At 52.0% G+C, this 17379-nt stretch overlaps 1 protein-coding gene across 1 annotated transcript in view; it reads right to left on the reverse strand.

The window, feature by feature from the left end:
- LOC309639724 (uncharacterized protein) overlaps positions 1-8795 on the reverse strand; it is a 177775-nt gene extending 168980 nt beyond the window's left edge. The window contains exon 1 of the mRNA XM_082417319.1: positions 6633-8795. The gene's annotated coding sequence lies outside the window, so the exon portion shown is untranslated. The remainder of the gene's footprint in view (positions 1-6632) is intronic.
- Between the last annotated feature and the right edge of the window lie 8584 nt (positions 8796-17379).

Genomic DNA, 17379 nt, shown 5'->3' on the forward strand with positions numbered 1-17379 from the left:
TATATATATGTACCTCTGTGTGTGTGTGTGTGTGTGTGTGTGTGTGTGTGTGTTTTCATTGTACCAAGTCAAGTGCAATTAAGCAAGAAGGAGCAACCTCACTGCTGGCCAAGTTCTGTCCCATGCCTGCTTTACATTGGCATCACTTGCAGATCTTTAGCCACAACACACAGGTGCCTAAATGTCTCCCCACAGAGATGCTGATTTAATCAGGTGGGGCTGGGATCTGGGGGCAGATTTTTTTGAAGCTCCCCAGGTCATTATAATGTGCTTCCAGGGTCACCATCCACTGACCTAGGCCAGCCCCCATGCGCCTCCCTCCACTGGCCCACAGTCAGCCACACTCCTTGCACAACTTCCCTCTTACTCAGGCACTGGCACTTCTCTCTGTGGTCCTCACCCTGGCTTTACCACAAGCTTCCGCATCTGGAATCTGGCACCCCCTGTGACCATCATGATGGCAAAAAAAGTTCTCCCAAAAATGCCCTCGAGCATAATTTAACATCCTAAATTACTCCTTCACACTCAGTAAAAATGACTGTGTTTGTAGCACATCTGGCCATTCTTACATGATGAGGTGGGAAACACCAAGCTGTGTTCAGTGGCACTTGACTGCCTGGCTGCACCCCTCCTTGGCTAGTCTGCATCCCAGCTCCCTCAGGAGCCAGTGCAAAGCCATCCTGTGTAAGGCACATACAACCACCTGTAGTGAACCTCCCAGGCCCAGGGCCTGGCACAGAGCCTACAGAGGCTCAGCAAACTTCTGCTGAAACTGAGACTATTAAAGTCTGCAAATTCTGGGTGCTTCCCCAACCTAATTTGGGCCTGGAAATTCAAACGACTGGATTAAGAAAAAGATGTCCTGGTAATTACAAAGCCCCCACTCTGAGAACACAGTGAATGACAGAACTAGCCAAGGAAATGCAGCGGTGATCAGCAGATATGCATATATTTTACTCTCCCTGCCCCTCCCCCTTCCAAGCTCTGCCCAGGAAAGGAACAGCCTCTTGTGTCTTCACAAGGCCTTCTTCCCTGTGAGTGTGTCTGTGTATCTCTAAATCTCTCTTCATAAGGATGTCAGTCACTGGATTTCGGGCCCACCCTACTCCAATATGGCCTCATCTTGACTTGATTACATCTGTAAAGACACTATTTCCAAACAAGGTCACATTCACAGGTGCCAGGGGTTAGGACTTTAACATATCTTTGGGGGGAGGGGAGACACACTCCTATAACATCCAGTGTGCTGGTCTCTGACCAGGCTACACCTAGAATTTGGGGTCCTGCTCATGAGCCACATTTCAAGATGTCCACTGAAAAAATTGCTCATATCTGTGTGATATGAGTATCGGTTATGGGAACTACATTCAGCTTAGATCCAGGAGGCCTTAAGAGGAGTATATGTTCAGAAAACCATAATTTGAAAATGTACATGCACCCCAATGTTCATTGCAGCACTATTTACAATAGCCAGGACACGGAAGACACCTAAACAGAGGAATCTGTTTCCATCAACAGAGGAATGGATAAAGAAGATGTGGTACATATATACACAACGGAATATTACTCAGCCATAAAAAAGAATGATATAATGCCATTTGCAGCAACATGGATGGACCTAGAGATTGTCATATTGAGTGAAGTAAGACAGAGAAAGACAAATATCATATGATATCGCTTGTACGTGGAATTTTAAAACATGGTACAAATGAACTTAACTATGAAACAGAAATAGAGTTACAGATGTAGAAAACAAACTTATGGTTACCAGGGGGTAAGGGGGGGGGGAATAAATTGGAAGATTGGCATTGACATATACACACTACTATATACAAAATAGGTAACTAATAAGAACCTGCAGTATAGCACATGGAACTCTACTCAATACTCTGTAATGGCCTATATGGGGAAAGAATCTAAAAAAGAGTGGATATATGCATATGTATAACTGATTCACCTTGCTGTACACCCAAAACTAACACAACATTGTAAATCAACTCTACCCCAATTAAAAAAAAAAAAAAAAGTGTATATTTGCCTTCAAAGGGAAGCACTTTTTTTTTTAAAGATTTTTTTTGATGTGGACCATTTTTAAAGTTTTTATTGAATTTGTTACAATATTGCTTCTGTTTTATATTTTTTGGCCGCAAGGCATGTGGGATCTTAGCTCTTCAACCAGGGATCGAACCCGCACCCCGTGGACTGGAATGCGAAGTCTTAACCACTGGACCACCAGGGAAGTCCCAAAGGGAAGCACATTTTGGCTCAATATAATTTGACTCAAAGATCCAAATAATCTTTGGACGAAGGCCATCTACCAAGGGCTGTCTACCTGCAGCAGCAATGAGTTACCTCATTCTTCATGCATCTGATAAATATGTACCAAGGCCCAGTATGTGCCAGGCAGCAGGCACCTGGCCAGACGATGGAGCAGTGACAGGCTTCAGAGAGAGATACAGGCCTTGCCCTCAGGAGGCTTCCCGTCTAGTGGCCCGGAAAGGGTCCAGGCAGGCTGGGTGGGCACACGCTTAGGATGTTATGGAGGAGGTTCTCTGTGGAGAGGGTGTGGACCACTATGTCTCCTCAGAGCCAAGGCACTCTAGTCTTTATGATCCCCAAGAGGCTAAATGTAGAGGAAATTGGAGGTGTGGGGCGGGAGCGTGAGGCCGGAATGAGTTAAGAAAAAAATTTTTAAGGGTTTAAATGAACACAGAGGGGCTTTCCCGGCGGGACACACGCAGAGACGCAAGCTCCCTCACACCATCACACGCTCTATGCAGAAGGGGACTTTTATCTCACAAGCCCGAGGCTCCGCTCTCCCGCTTCCCATCTCAGCCCGACCCCACCCACCCTAAGGAGCAGACACTCACAGGCCAGACCCACCGGGGCTGCTCGGGCTGGAGCCACCTCAGTGGGGAAACCGAATCCCTCTCCCCAATCTCAGCGGACAAAGCAGCCCGGGCCCTAGGTGCTTCCCTTCCTGCCGGGACACCCAGCCAGGGAAAGCAAAGCGAGAAGCTCTAAATCAAGTGTTTTTAGCAGAACCAGGCCCCGGGGGTGGAAGGGAGAGGCCGGCGCTCTCAGCGGCTGCTCCTCCTTAACGAGCCTAAACAAGCTGGGCCCGCACCGCAGAGTCCGCAGGCGGCCAAGGTAAACCTTCGTCTGTGATGCCCAGGGCGGACAAGTCCAGCCCTCCAGGAAGAGAAACCCCAGCTTTGCTTGCTGCCCTTTTACCACTTGAGAAGCTAAATACATTTAAAAAAAGATCTGTCCTCGGTGCTGGGAAACTCCTGGTACTCAACACCAAAGAGGTCTCGCAAAACAAAACACGCATCTGGTCGCCATCACATCATTCCCAGCCCCACCTCCATCCTGGCCCAGCTTTCCGACGCATGCGCACACGCCCTCACGTGTGTGCGCAGACGCACTCAGGAGCACACAGCCTCATAGGTGTATGCGTTCACTGTTTCACCCTTCCACACACATCCCGACACATATCTTCACACATACACACACATGCCCTCCCACGTTTGTGCACACATCCACCCTCACACGAGGACACGCATGTGCACCCTCGTATACAAACTTGTGTGCACGCACATCTTCACACAAGGCACACGTCCTCACACATGCACGCAATATATTTTCACACATGCATGCATCCACAAACATCCTGTGCACACACATTCATACAAACACAGACCCTCAATCCTCACGCATGTACGCCCACTTGTGTGTGCACGCACACCCTCACACATAAGTGCACCTTCACAAACACACATGTGGGTACACATTTTCATACCGCAACATGTCCTCACATGCAGCACACAAAGGTTCACACGCATATGCGCATCCCTGGACACAAACACACATGCATCCTTACATAAACACATGCCCTCACACCTGGAGGCACACTCACGCTCACACACACCCCTTTTTTTTGCTGCTGCTTCCCTGCGAGTTGACTCTCCTCCTTGACTTGCTTACTGGGCCAGGTTTCGCTTTGAAGCTCATGGCCTGGGACCCAGTTGGTAGACAGACGGCTGGTAGCAAAGGCCCAGGGCTTGGGCCATGCACAGACCATGAAGACATTTGTCTGTCATGGAAAGAGCTAGGGCTTTGGAGTTGGGCCAGTAGGGTCCTCTCAATAGCTGAGTGACCTTGGGCAAGTTACACAGCCTCTCTGAGTCTTAGCTTCTCATCGAGAAAAGGGGGCTAATATCACCTACTTCGTGGGGTTGGGAAGGTCAGTATGATGTGGGTGAAGAGGCCATGCAGAGTAGGTGTTCAGGAGAGAGCTCATTCCATTTGGCTGCCCTGAGTCACCAGAACTCCCCAGGCCACCATTTCCCAGGCATCAGGTACATGCAGGATGGGACCAATTAAATCGTAGTACTAAAAGCGGTTCATGTTGTTGCTGGTAAAAGGGGCATTTTATGAGGTATCTGGCTGTCCCGGCTCTCCCTTTGTGAAGTCTGCCCAGTTGGAGAAAAGCAGAGGAAAGAGAAGCTGCAGAAAAGAAGATCCAAAGGATCAGAACCTGAAAGAACTCCACGGCTGCTGCCTGAAACATCTGGAAATACGCTAATGGGCATGAGGAGCAGAGCACGGCGCCAAGCCATCTCTTGGCACGTGTACTGAGAGCCGCCCAGGGAGCCGGAGCAGACACTGTGGGACTTTTCCTCTGAGTTCTGCAGCTTCTTTCTGAAGCCGGCCTGGTGTGGTGGCTGAAACACGGAAACATGGTCTGAATTCTCTTCCCACCAACCACCACCACCACCTGGCCGTGGCTTCTTACTGTCTAAGGTGAGCAGCTCAGTGACAATGACCAAGCCCATATTTCTAGGGAAAAATTATAATATTGTGGGTGCCAGGCACCATGCTGAGTTCTACACACACATCATCTCAATCCTTAAGGTGGCTCTGGAGGTGGCTACTAGCATGCCCATTTTACAGATTCGACAACTGCTCAGAGAGGGTGACAGCCTTGCCTAAGATCACAGAGCTGGCAAGGGGACAGGGTGAGGATTTGAACCCAGAGCAATCTGTCACCTAAGCCCTGTGCTCTCCTGCCAAAGAGGAACAAGTGTTCATCTAGCCGGCTCTCCCCCGCCCTTGGGAGCCAGAACCCCCTGGAACTGAACTGCCGGAAATGGATGACCTCAGCCAGCCTCCTTGTTTCACAGACGACGGGGAAAGTGAAAAAGGCCAGGGACTGGCTCAAGGTCTCGTCCTGTGTCGCATCCTCATTCCCGGACTTCACTCTCCCCGGCAGCCCCCGGAAGGAGCTGGGGAAAAACTTTCAGAGACTTCCCTGGGGAAGACAGCTGGAAGGCAGGGCGAGCCAGGGCTGTAATAATGCGGTGATGAGGTGGTGACGATATGCCTGTGTTTCCCCCTTTTGAGAAATGCTCTGGCGTCAGATAAGTCCTGGGGGGAGGTAAGAGGAATTTGGCAGGGATCTGGTTATAAGCCATCTGGAGGCAGACGTGAGTACCAGAAAAGCCTCTGCCCAGTCAGTGTGGGCTCATCCGTGAGTGCACTCACAGCCCTCCGCTCCCCAGAGGCTCCGTCGGGACAGGCGAGAGTCAGAGAGAGGTGGCTCTACCCACAATCCCACGGCGGGGCAGGAATATTCTCCCCACCTGTCTTGCAGCCTTTGTCCTGGAGGACCAAGCAAGGACCCATTAGACACTTGCCTGGTGGCCTGGAAGCATGTGTCACGTCATTGCCTCAGAAGGCGGACGTCCTAGCACAAGTCACCACTGTTAAGCAATTCCTCTGTGCTGGGACTGTGCTCAGCATCTTACCCACATTCTTGCTTCATCCTCACGACCGCGCTGTGGAGTCAGAACCAATACTGCCCCCGTTTCCACTCCAGGACACTGAGACCCAGAGAGGTTTGATAAGGTTCCAAAGGTGATAAGGATGGAGCCAGAACTCAAATCCAGGTAGCGGAGGTCCCGGCCCAGGCTCCCATCCACGACACCGAGCTGCACCTGTCACCACCTCCTGGCACCTCGAGGGACACCTGAGCAGAAACGGCCTAAATCCCGGCCATCGACCGTCCCCCCCCTGCCCCACTTTCCCCTCTGAATTGGGGGCCTCGTCAGAGGCAGACCCCAGGAGATTCCACCCGTCCCCTCGTGTTGGCCTTGCTCACCCACGGATGAGTCAGCTGGAATTTTTGGACATCCCGGGCTCACAGCCGTGGTACCAGGAGCAGTCAGGAGGCAGGAATGCACGGAATGCGGCTCCTTGGGCTCCGGCCTGTCCCCACCCTGCCCCGCCCCCACCCCCCAGGCTGAATCCACAGAGAGGCTTGGAAGGTGAATGACAAAGTGTTTGTCGAGGCTTTGGGACGACAGGTGCACGCGAAGATGAGGACAAAAACCGATTCTTTTCTCGGGGCTACCGCCACAGTTTCGCGCCCCTCCCACGCAGTCCGCGTTCCAACCCGGATGCTCAGCGCCCCGGGCTCCGGCGTAGGGCAAGAAACCACTGATTAGGAAGCGAAAAGTAAAAAATGTCCCGGGTTCTCAAGAAGACGGAATGTTCAACCTCTTTGCCCGACTCTGACTCGGCTCTGCGACTCCGCCACCCTGAAACATGACTTGGATTTTGTCGCTTACCTGCTCACATGCCTTTATGCAGGCGAAACGGGCTTTCCAGCACCTTCTCTGCGCGGGGCTCTGTCGGGCACTGCGTCTAGATGGTGGATAAGGCAGCAACAGACTTTCCTTCTCGAGCTTTCCTTCTAGAGGAGAGTTCGGATAATAAACGAGTGAGCGTGTAATTACAGAATGGGATCAGGTGAGGAAGGAAGCAAACCAGGTGCAGGATGGAAATGGGCGGGGGTTACTTTAAAATGAAATCCAACCCTCAGAGCTGCATGCTGCCTAAATTTGTCACCTGCCTCTGAGGCCTTAGCTCATGTCAGCCACCCAGAGCCCTTCTCGCCCTCCTGCCACTTTGCCCAGTGGATACTGGGTCACCTCCTCTCTCTGCCTGGCTGGTGAGCCCTTCAGGGGCAGGAAGCATGGTTATCTCACACACCAGAGACTCCTGGGGATCCCCTCTAACAAACGTGCCCTGGAACCTTTGATTTTGATGCCAGGCACTGGGGAGACACATAAAAAATACTTCTTTAGGGAATGGGCATCCCTAGACTCCAGCTGACTGTGGAAGGTCAGGAGGACCAGGGGCTCTGAGCAAAGAAACCATATTTAGGAAACGCTCCATGCCGGGAGCCAGCCTGGAGCCTCGTTGGACTCAGAATGTCCACATCACACACACGCCGGTTAGGAAAGAGGAAGGGTTGAGGGTAAAAACTGTTTGATCAGCCTCTCATCCGGAAGTTCGGGCCCACAGATGCTGCCTTGATTACCTATCGAAATGAACAAATGCCAGAAGTCACCCAAGGCCTTGCTGACGCAGGGCACTGGAGAGAGAGAAACCGCTCGGCTGATTATCTTGGCTTTATCCGCCACATCTGTTTTAGCTCAGCCTCTCTGCTTCTCATCTTTAAAGAGATGGCTACAAAGTTAGACACTCTCAGAGTTGGAAAGGGCCTGAAAGACCTCACATCTCACCTCCTAATTTCGAAGATAAGAGCTGTGTCACTTGAGAGACTGTGACTCACGCATGGCCACTCGTCTTGGAGGTGGGGCGGGCAGCTGGGACCATAGTTCTCACCTCCCAGGCCAGAGCTTTTCCCAGTTCTCCAAGCTGCCTCTCGGATCCCGCCAAGTCATTCCCACGCTTGCCTCAGTTAGGCCTCATTAGAAAGAGAAGCCGGCCATGGCCCTTTCTCATTCCCCTCCCACCTCTTGGCGAAAAAGGAAGGAGATTCCCTTCCACAACTGAGCAAGGATAGTTTTGCTTGTCATCTGATGCCCGGGACTACCCGTGCCAGGCTCCCCTCCAGGGGTGCAGCTCCCTGCCCTCACATGGTATCATGGTATCATAAAAGAATTCACCCTCCCGCCAACCTTGAGAACAAGAGGCCATTTCTCAGCTGGGAATCAATCCACCTTGAGGGCCAAGGCATCAGAGGGACTCCGCTCGGCCCTTACCAGCTGCGTGCTCCTTGGCTGAGGCCTCCCCTTGGAGGGCAGGTGCTCCCCAAAGCATCCCAACCCCATTTCCTGAGTCCTCTATCTGGCCAGTCACCTCCACCCAAGCCAAGTCCAGAATCCCTCTGGAAGGTGCTTTACATCCATTCTGGAGGGGAGGAATTGTTATTCCCATGCCCAGTCCTTTTTTTTTTTTTTTTTTTTTTTTTGGCCATGCCGTGCGGCTTGTGGAATCTTAGTTCTCCGACCAGGGGTGGAACCTGGGCCCTCGGCAGTGAAAGCGCAGAGTCCTAACCACTGGACCGGCAGGGAATTCCCCCCTTTTTTTTTTTAACAGATGTAGAAATCCAGGCTCAGAGATGTTAAGTTACCTGCCCATGGTCACCCAGCTAGTGAGGGGCAGAGTCAGAATTTGAACTCGAGTCTGACTCCAAAGCCCATCTCTTTCCACAACGCCTCTCCGTGGGCCCCGAAGGAGCTGGAGGCATCTCAAGACACCGTTGCACTCATGCTCAGAAATAGTCCCCACTGGTCTGCCTGAGTGCCTGGAATCCCCCCATTGGAGTCATCTCCTGGTGACCCCAACCGTTCTAACAGGAAAGGCCAGAGATGGGCAGGAGGAGGGTATACAAAGGTTTGATCATGGCAGGACTAACCTGAGGCCCAGGGGCGAGGGCTTGGGAGGGCTGGGGGTTGACAGGAGGAAAGGGAAATGGCCCAGGAGAGAAAGGGCTGACTAGTAGGGCCCAGAAGCTGGCAGGACAGGGCATGAGGGCAGCACCAGCGGGGATGGGGGAGCCTCCCTCCAAACCCCACAGAGCCAGCTCCAGGGCACGGACTGGTTCTGGGGTGGAAGGGCCCAGCGTGACTGGGAGGCATTAGTCAGCAGTGGAGGTTTATGAAAGGAGGGATTGTCCAGAGTCTCCTTACTCACCAGGCCAGTTGGGTTGTCCCCAGAGACCGGGAGCAGGGCCGGTATCAGAAGGGGACCGGGAACTCTGAGCTGCTCACTGCCCAGGTTGAATGGCCCTGGGCATCGGGGGCCTGCCTGGCCTCACAGCCTGTGAGTCACAGCCGTTGGCTGGCAGGCTGAGTGTCTTCATTGTCCTCTCAGCCGTGGGACAGTGGGGCCAGAGCCCTGGCAGGAGGCCCGACTCCCTCCTCTTAGGATAGAGGACACCCAGGGCTGATTCACGGGGCTCCTGTGCCACATTACCAGCCCGCTGCCCCATCCGAGGCCCCAGCAGTCATCTACCATTCCTTTGTCGGTCATTCACACGGTCATTCTTTCTGTTGCTGTCTTGGGTCAATCTTTATTTTTTCCAATTGCAAAAGTAATCTATTGAATATTATTCAGCCTTAAAAAGGAATAAAATTCTGACCAAGGCTACAACATGGGTGAACCTTGAGGGCACCATGCTGAGTGAATAAGCCAGCCACGAAAGGACAAATCCTATATGAGTCCACTTATGTGAGGTTCCCAGATAGTCAAAATCATCAGGACAGAAAGTAGAGTAGAGAGGTTGCCAGGGGCTCGGGGAGGAGGCGTGGGGAGTTTGTACTTAAAGGTGCAGAGTTTAAGTTAGGGGAGGTGGAAACTGATCTGGAGAGGGATGGTGGTGATGGTTGCAAAACAATACAGATGTACTAATACCGCTGAACTGTACTCTTAAAAATGATTAAAACAGGGACTTCCCTGGCGGTCCAGTGGTTAAGATTCCGTGCTTCCACGGTAGGGGGCGCAGGTTCGATCCCTGGTCGGAGAACTAAGATCCCGCATGCCGTGCAGCGTGGCAAAAAAAAAAAAAGATTAAAACAGTAAAGTTTATATTTTGTATATTTATCACAAAAAAAAAAAAAAAAAAATCTGTTACTCGAACAATACATAAAAGTAAAAGGTAATTGGTAAATGTCCTCACCTCACTCTCTGGAATATTTCAAGCCTACTTATGTTCCTGTACAATCATGTATGTGTGTGTAACAAAAGTCAGCCTGTGATGGGAAGGGAACACAGTCCCCAGGTGCCAGCCACGCTCCTGGTCTCTCTCTCTCTCTTTGAAGGACATGCGCATCTCACTCACTAACCCCAGGTGCCAGCTCAGGGCCAGGTGGCAAGGTCATGGCAAAGGTCATGGCATTGACAATCACGACCATCCAGAGAGAGCTTAGCCATGACCAACGTGGTGCTTAAGCCCTAACACGCACGAGCTCCTTCATCCTTCCACCAGTGTGGTGAGGCGGGGGATAGTTCATGCGCACCTCCAAGCCCATTTCATAAAGGAAGACTCAGAGGCTTTGAGAGTTGAGGGATGTGCCCAGATCACATCGCTAGAAGGAGGCAGAGCGGGAGGTACTTCCCCGCTGAACCGTTAGATTGTACTGCAGACAGAGATCGGCCACAAGCAGAACAATTGTTTATAGGATACTTGCTCACTTCCTAGTAATCCCTTAATTTCTGGCTTCCCACGGGGAGGGCTCCTGTGGTCTCACTGACTGTTTGGTCCTCCTCAAGCCCTGGAACACAGTAGGTGTCCAAGAAATATTTGCAGAGAGAATAGTTCTCATTCATGTCTCTGATTGTCTCCCACACCCTTGTGAGGTAGCAAATTAGGAAATATGATCGCTGCCGGTGTTAGTCATCTGGCCAGTGGGCGAGATGGTCACACGGCCGGGCTGGGCCACTGAGGTAGAGCCCCCGGGCTTCTGGCTCCCTTCCCAGGCCTTTCCAATTTTGTTGTTGAGACCTGGGCCCGTACTGCTACAGAACAAAGATATTAATTGGGAGCAAGACTCCTTTGAGTCATTACCAGCAGTAATAATAATAATCATTGCAGTCATACTCATTGTAATCTTTAACTCATGTAACCCATATGGATAGCACCAATGAGGCACTAATATTATCTCAGTGCTACAATTAGGCCTAGAGAGGTTGAGCAACTTCCTCAACATCACACAGCTCAGAAGCGGCAGAGCTGGGATTCAGACTCCGTCTGGCTCCAGAGCCCATATGCCACACACTGCTGATATCTGAGGACCGATGAGCATCCTCAATTGGACCCACGGCACAGCCGGGCTGAGCTTTGGTGAGAGATGGGGCTGAATTCCGCCTTCATTCATTCTGTCTGTCAGTGAGCCTTTGCCGAGCCACACCCGAGTGCTCAGCTGAATGTCTGTCCCGAGGACCTGACCCAAACAGGACGGAAGCCCTCCCCACCCTAGCAGAGCCTATGGACTGGCGGGAGAGGTCAATGTCCTTATTACACAGTTAATTGTCTCATTAGAACAAAGATGAGTACCACTGAAAGGCTATGGGCTCTGCCAGCCTCTCATGGGCACAGGCCAGGGCCAGGGCCTGGCAAAGGCTGCCCCGTGGGGCTGACATCTCTGCTGAAATTGGAAGGGTGGGTCAGGATCAGGTGAGTGGAGTGGGAGAGCTTTGCAAGCAAAGAGCACAGCCTGGGCAGCAGCTTGGCTCTAACTAGGACAGAAACCGGTGTGGCTGGAGCCGGTGAAAGGGAAGGAAAGGGATGGGGGAATGGGGGGTGCAGGGGCCCGTGCCTGAGTCCTCCTATAGCAAAGAGGGCCCCTGTAATCGGCTCACTTTCTCTATTATCCTTAGAGAGCAAGTGGGAAAAGGAACGTGAAAAATTCCCTTTCCTCCCCAGCTGGCGGGGCTGGATGGGTCCTCCCATATGCATTTACTCCACTACCCGGGGGTTCGTACAGCTGTTTGCACTGGACATAATGCTCACTGTCCTATTTGACCCTCATGACCACCTGGAGGGAGGAAAGGTGAGCAGGTGTCAGGCATCCCCCCGCACAGCAGAGGAAATCAAGGCAGGAAGAGGGGCTGCGCCTCCGGGACACGGTCTGAGGTCCAGGCCTTTCTTTCTCGGTGGCCTTTTCTCCTCTGTAAGATGCACTTAATAGCACCGGAGTCCCTGGGTTGCGGGGAGGGCAGGGTTAGGTGACAGAATCCGGGTAAAGAGCTGAGCAGGTAAAGGCTCAAGGTCAGTGTTCCGGAAGTGGTGGCGGCCATTATTTCCATCACCATCATCAGTGCTCTTCTCCCTGAGCACCTGCTCTGCTGTGTGCCGGGCACCGTGCCAGGTGCGGGGGGGTGGGGAGGTATGTGTCCCCTGCTCCTAAGGACAGTAATGCCTAATGGGGAGACAGTTAACTAGCGGCCTGGGGAAGCCAGTGAAGTGCTGAAGTAGATGGGCTCTGGGTGGGCGTGGCAGGGGAAGCCCAAAGGAGATGGATTCTGAGCTGTACTTGGACCAAAACTTGGACCTCGGGAAGGGAGAGCAGGTGCGGACTGTGGGGACACCTCAGATGGTTAGTGGTGGGTGTTCTCGGGGCTGGAGCCGACAGAGCTGAGGCTGGCGAGTTAGGGTCACACCGGAAGGGAGAGTGAGCGGGTGTGCACGGGGGATCAGGTCTAAGGACCACTGCCTGGACGATCACGGTCAACACAGCCATGACAGACACAAGTTGCATCATTCAGTGAAGTGGTCAACCAAGTGAAGCAGATGTTTCTGACAATAGCATTTGTTTGGAATTCTTTTCTAATTATTCATGTAAATTATGCATAATGTAGAAAAGAGGGGATTCAAACACACACAACGGGGGACGGCGGTGGGGGGGAATGTCCAAATCGTTTGCAGCTCACCACCCCAGGTAGCCCTGGTTATCCCATGAGGGTACCTCCTTCCAGCCTCTTCTTATTCCTCAAAGAGGCCAATGCCAACTGATGTGAGGGTGAAGCACAGGGAGGTTACGGGGCCTGGGGACAGACGTTTCTTAAAGCTGTTTAAGAAAGAAAAGATTTGGGACTTCCCTGGTGGTCCAGTGGCTTTGGGGAGAAGGTGAGATTCAGACTCGCCCTTCAAGGAGGGGCAGGATCCGGAAAGACCAGAGGAATTCCAGGCAAAGGGACAGCACTGCTAAGGCACAGGTCTGGGGAGATGGATAAAGAATGTGACTGGCACCTTCTCTCGTGCCAGCCTCTATTCTCATGCATATCACATGTTACCTCATTTGATCTTCCCAACACCCTGTGGGGCGGAGACAAGAGAAGCCTCATTTTAGGGTGAGCAAATGGAGGCACCCACACTCTGGCCGAGATGTGGCCGTGTTCCTGAGCCAGGGTTGGCTTGGTCTCGAGCCCAGGGAGCCACAAAGGACTGTGGGAGGGGGTGACCGGTCTGTCCTCGTGGGGAAGGGGGAGGAGTGTAAGGAGCCAGGGCAGTCGAGGCCAGTGAAGGAAGGGGAGCGATGGGACCTTGGGTCTGTCCGGTCCCATGCTGCGGAGGCTTTATCGGGGCGCTGCAGGTCTTGACAATCACCGCTGCCCATCTGAAGCCTGGTTTCCTGGAGCTGGGCCCGCCGCCCTGGAAGAGATAAGGCAGCCCTGGTCATGTGGCTCTAACCATCGGTGGCCAAGCAGAAGCTGCTGCAGAGCTGATGGCCGGCTCGAAGGGAAGCCCCTCCAGCATCTTCTGACCACCTCCCCAGGGACCCTCCGGACAGGGCATATCCGGACGAGGAAAACTGCTGTAAGAAGGATACTTAAAACCCCTCCTATGTGTACTTTTGGTTCACAAAGCACTTCTACTGCCATTCTCAGCATGAAACAGAAAGGTGGGGCCTGGGAGGCCACCTGGGGTCCAGGCCTCAGGCCACCACTGTTGGCTCTGCGACCCTGCCAGGGGACATCACTTCTCTGAGCCTCAGCTTCCTCATCTGTCCAGTGAAATCAGCAACACCATCTCTCCTTTTCGTGGCTCGTGGCTCCGTGTCCGGCCAGCCTGTTGCCAATCCCCTCCTGGCCCTGCTCCCTCCCCTGCAGCCTCCCCTCCCTGCTCCCTCGAGGGCACCACCTTTGCACTGTACCAGACCCTGGGCCTTTGCCAGGCAGGGAGTTGAGTCAGACCTCAGTCCACCAACATGCTGCTGGGGTGGATGGGCCCGTGCAGCCTGGGATTCTTGTCCCAACTCCCCTCCCGGCTGGGGCTGGGTGAGAAAGAGGGGAGGGAAGAAAGAGGGGAGAAAGAGGGGAGGGGAGCCCCCAAGGGAAGGCTCCAATTTTGCCAGCGAAGGCTTTTGTGCTCTGAAATGCCAGGCCAGGGCAGTCAGCTCTGCCAACGAGGAGACCGGCCTCCAACAATAATGTTTTTCCCTGGGTTTCCAGAAGGCATCAGCTGCTTTCTAATTCAAACCATCAGGAGGAGGTTAACATGTGCTGAGTCTCAAAACGCCTGAGAAAGAAAACGGCTTCCCGCTCCCTGTGCCAGACAAGAGCGGCCTGGATGGGGCAGGGCTCAGGCAAGGGGCCCCTGGATGGGAGGCTGTGAGCGCTTCCCTGGGCTCCCTTGCGTCCAGCCCAGGTCCTCAGCTGGCACCTCCCCGGGGCAAACTTGCCGCTGGTCACTCCACCCACATCCACTGGGGCCCACCGTGTGCCAGAAACTGCCAGGCTTTGGAGTGATCACTGTAGCTGTTACTGTAGTTCACACTGATCAAGCACGTGTTGTATGCCAGCACTTATGCCAAGTGCTTTCCACTCATGATCTCTAGACCACCTACTATTATTCCATTCCACAGACGAAAAGGATGAGGCTCAGCCAGGTGAAGTCCCCCAGCAGAAGTGAAGAGCTGGGCTTCCAGCCCTGGATCTGCCTGCAGGGCTCCCCTGCCAGGCCTTGCTGCCCAGCACATAAAAGATGTGTAAGACTCACCACTTCACAACTACTAGGTTGGCTAGAATTAAAAAGTCAGATAATAACAAGTGACAGCCAAGATGTGGTGAAATCTATCATCATACTCTGCTGGTGGGAATGGAAAATGGTGCAGCTACTTTGGAAAATAATCTGGCGGTTCCTCAAACAATTCAACATAGAGCTACCATAGGACCCAGCAATGCCATTCCTGGGTATCTACCCAAGAGAAATAAAAACATATGTCCACACAAAGACATGTATAGGAATATTCATAGCAGCATTATTCATAACAGCCAAAATGTGGAAACAATCCAAAGGGATAAACACAATGTGGTCCGTCCATACAATGGAATATTATTCAGCCATACAAAGGAATGAAGTACTGATACATGTTACAACATGGATGAACCTTGAAAACATTATGCTGAGTGAAAGAATCTAGTCACAAAAGTCCACATATTGTATGATTGCATTCATATGAAATATTTAGAATAGGGAAATCCACAAAGATAGAAAGGAGGTTAGTGTTTGCTCAGGGTTGGGGGTGGGAATGAGGGGGAACATGGGGGCTGGGTGATAATAGCCAAAAGTAACAGGTTTTCTTTTTGAGGTGATCAGAATGTTCTAAAATGGACTATAGTGATGATTGCCCATTGTCTGTGAATACACTAAAAACCATTTAAACGGGTGAATTGTATGGTGTGTGAATTTGATCTCAGTAAAGCTGTTTAAGAAAGAAAAGATTTTTTTTTAACACCTTTATTGGAATATAATTGCTTTACAATGGTGAGTTAGTTTCTGCTTTATAACAAAGTGGATCAGTTATACATATACATATGTCCCCATATCTCCTCCCTCTTGCGTCTCCCTCCCTCTCACCCTCCCTGTCCCACCCCTCTAGGTCACAAACCACCAAGCTGATCTCCCTGTGCTATGCGGCTGCTTCCCACTAGCTATCTATTTTATGTTTGGTAGTGTATATATGTCCATGCCACCCTCTCACTTTGTCACAGCTTACCCTTCCCCCTCCCCATATCCTCAAGTCCATTCTCTAGTAGGTCTGTGTCATTATTCCCGTCTTACCCCTAGGTTCTTCATGACCTTTTTTTTTTTTTTTTCTTAGATTCCATATATATGTGTTAGCATACGGTATTTGTTTTTCTCTTTCTGACTTACTTCACTCTGTATGACAGACGTCCCGAAAGAAAAGATTTGAGACTTCCCTGGTGGTCCAGTGGCTAAGACTTCATGCTCCCAATGCAGGGGGCCCAGGTTCGATCCCTGGTCAGGAAACTAGATCCCGCATGCATGCCACAAGTAAGAGTTGGCATGTTGGAACTAAGAAGCCCGCATGCTGCAACTAAGGGGCCCGCATGCCATAACTAAGAGTCCACATGTCGCAATTAAGAAGCCCGCATGCTGCAACTAAGGAGCCCGCATGCCACAACTAAGAAGCCCGCATGCTGCAACTAAAGATCCCACATGCTGCAACAAAGATCCCACGTGCCACAACTGAGACCCGGTGCAGCCAAAAATAAATAATAAATAAATAAATAAATAAATAAATAAATAATTTTTTTAAAAAAAGAAGAAAGAAAGAAAAGATTTAAGGTGCAGGCTTTAAAGCGCTCACAAGTGAGGGAAGGCAGAGAAGCCAACAATTCCATTCATGACACCAGAAATCACAGGCCAGCATGAGGATGAGCATGAGTCCTGGTGTGAAAGTAACAAGTTTTCCACCTGAGGCCATGTAGTCATAGTGCTATGGGAAGAGAGGAGGACCATCTCTCAGCCCAGGGAGCTGGGGAGCAGTGGGAGGCAATCCAGGGAGGCTTCCTGGAGTAGGTGACACTGGCTGTGTCTTAAAGAATGAGTTGGGCAACAAAGTGAGGAGTGGAAAAAGATGTCACAGGTGGAGGAGGCAGAAGCATACCCAGAAAATGTCCTGAGGGTGGCAGTGGGGGAGAGGCTGAGAGAGGATTCCTGCCTGGCACAGTGGGAAAGGCAGGAGACTCCCATCTGCCCCTGCTCGCTGTGTTCCCTCAAGCAAGCCCCTGCCCCTCTCTGAGCCTGGATTCCAACAAAAACCCTCCCATCTCTGAAGTTGTGAGTCTCTGAGCCAGAGATTGAAGAGGGTAAACTGATGACAGATAGAGAGGCAGAAGGAGAGGGGGTGGTCGGGTGTCAGGACCTGGAAGCAGAGGGCCCGAGACCCCGTAGGCACGCTTCCCAGCCTGATGGGTGGCTGCCCATGGGCCACATCCCCCCACCCCCGCCCCAACCTCCCCAGGAAACACGGGGGCCTGAGGAGAAATCGAAACAGAAACACAGGCGTCTCTTCCTGGGCAGATTCCAAGAAAGAAAAGAAAGTGGCTTCTAAGGAGAGGACCTGTGAGCTTTGAAGTGAGGAAGGAAACAGGCCTGGAGAGGAAGCGGAAGAGGAGGCGGGTATGAAAGAGGGGCAGGTGCCCTGGGTGTGGGCCCGCTCCCTGTGTTCAGGTGAACCCAGCTACGGGAAGCTTCAAAGGGGCAACAGAAGCGTGTGTGACGGCGGTGTTTCCCATGGGTGGTGCCAGGCAGCC

Source organism: Balaenoptera physalus (assembly GCF_965194825.1).
Source record: "Balaenoptera physalus genome assembly, chromosome: 12".
Taxonomy (NCBI): Eukaryota; Metazoa; Chordata; class Mammalia; order Artiodactyla; family Balaenopteridae; genus Balaenoptera; species Balaenoptera physalus.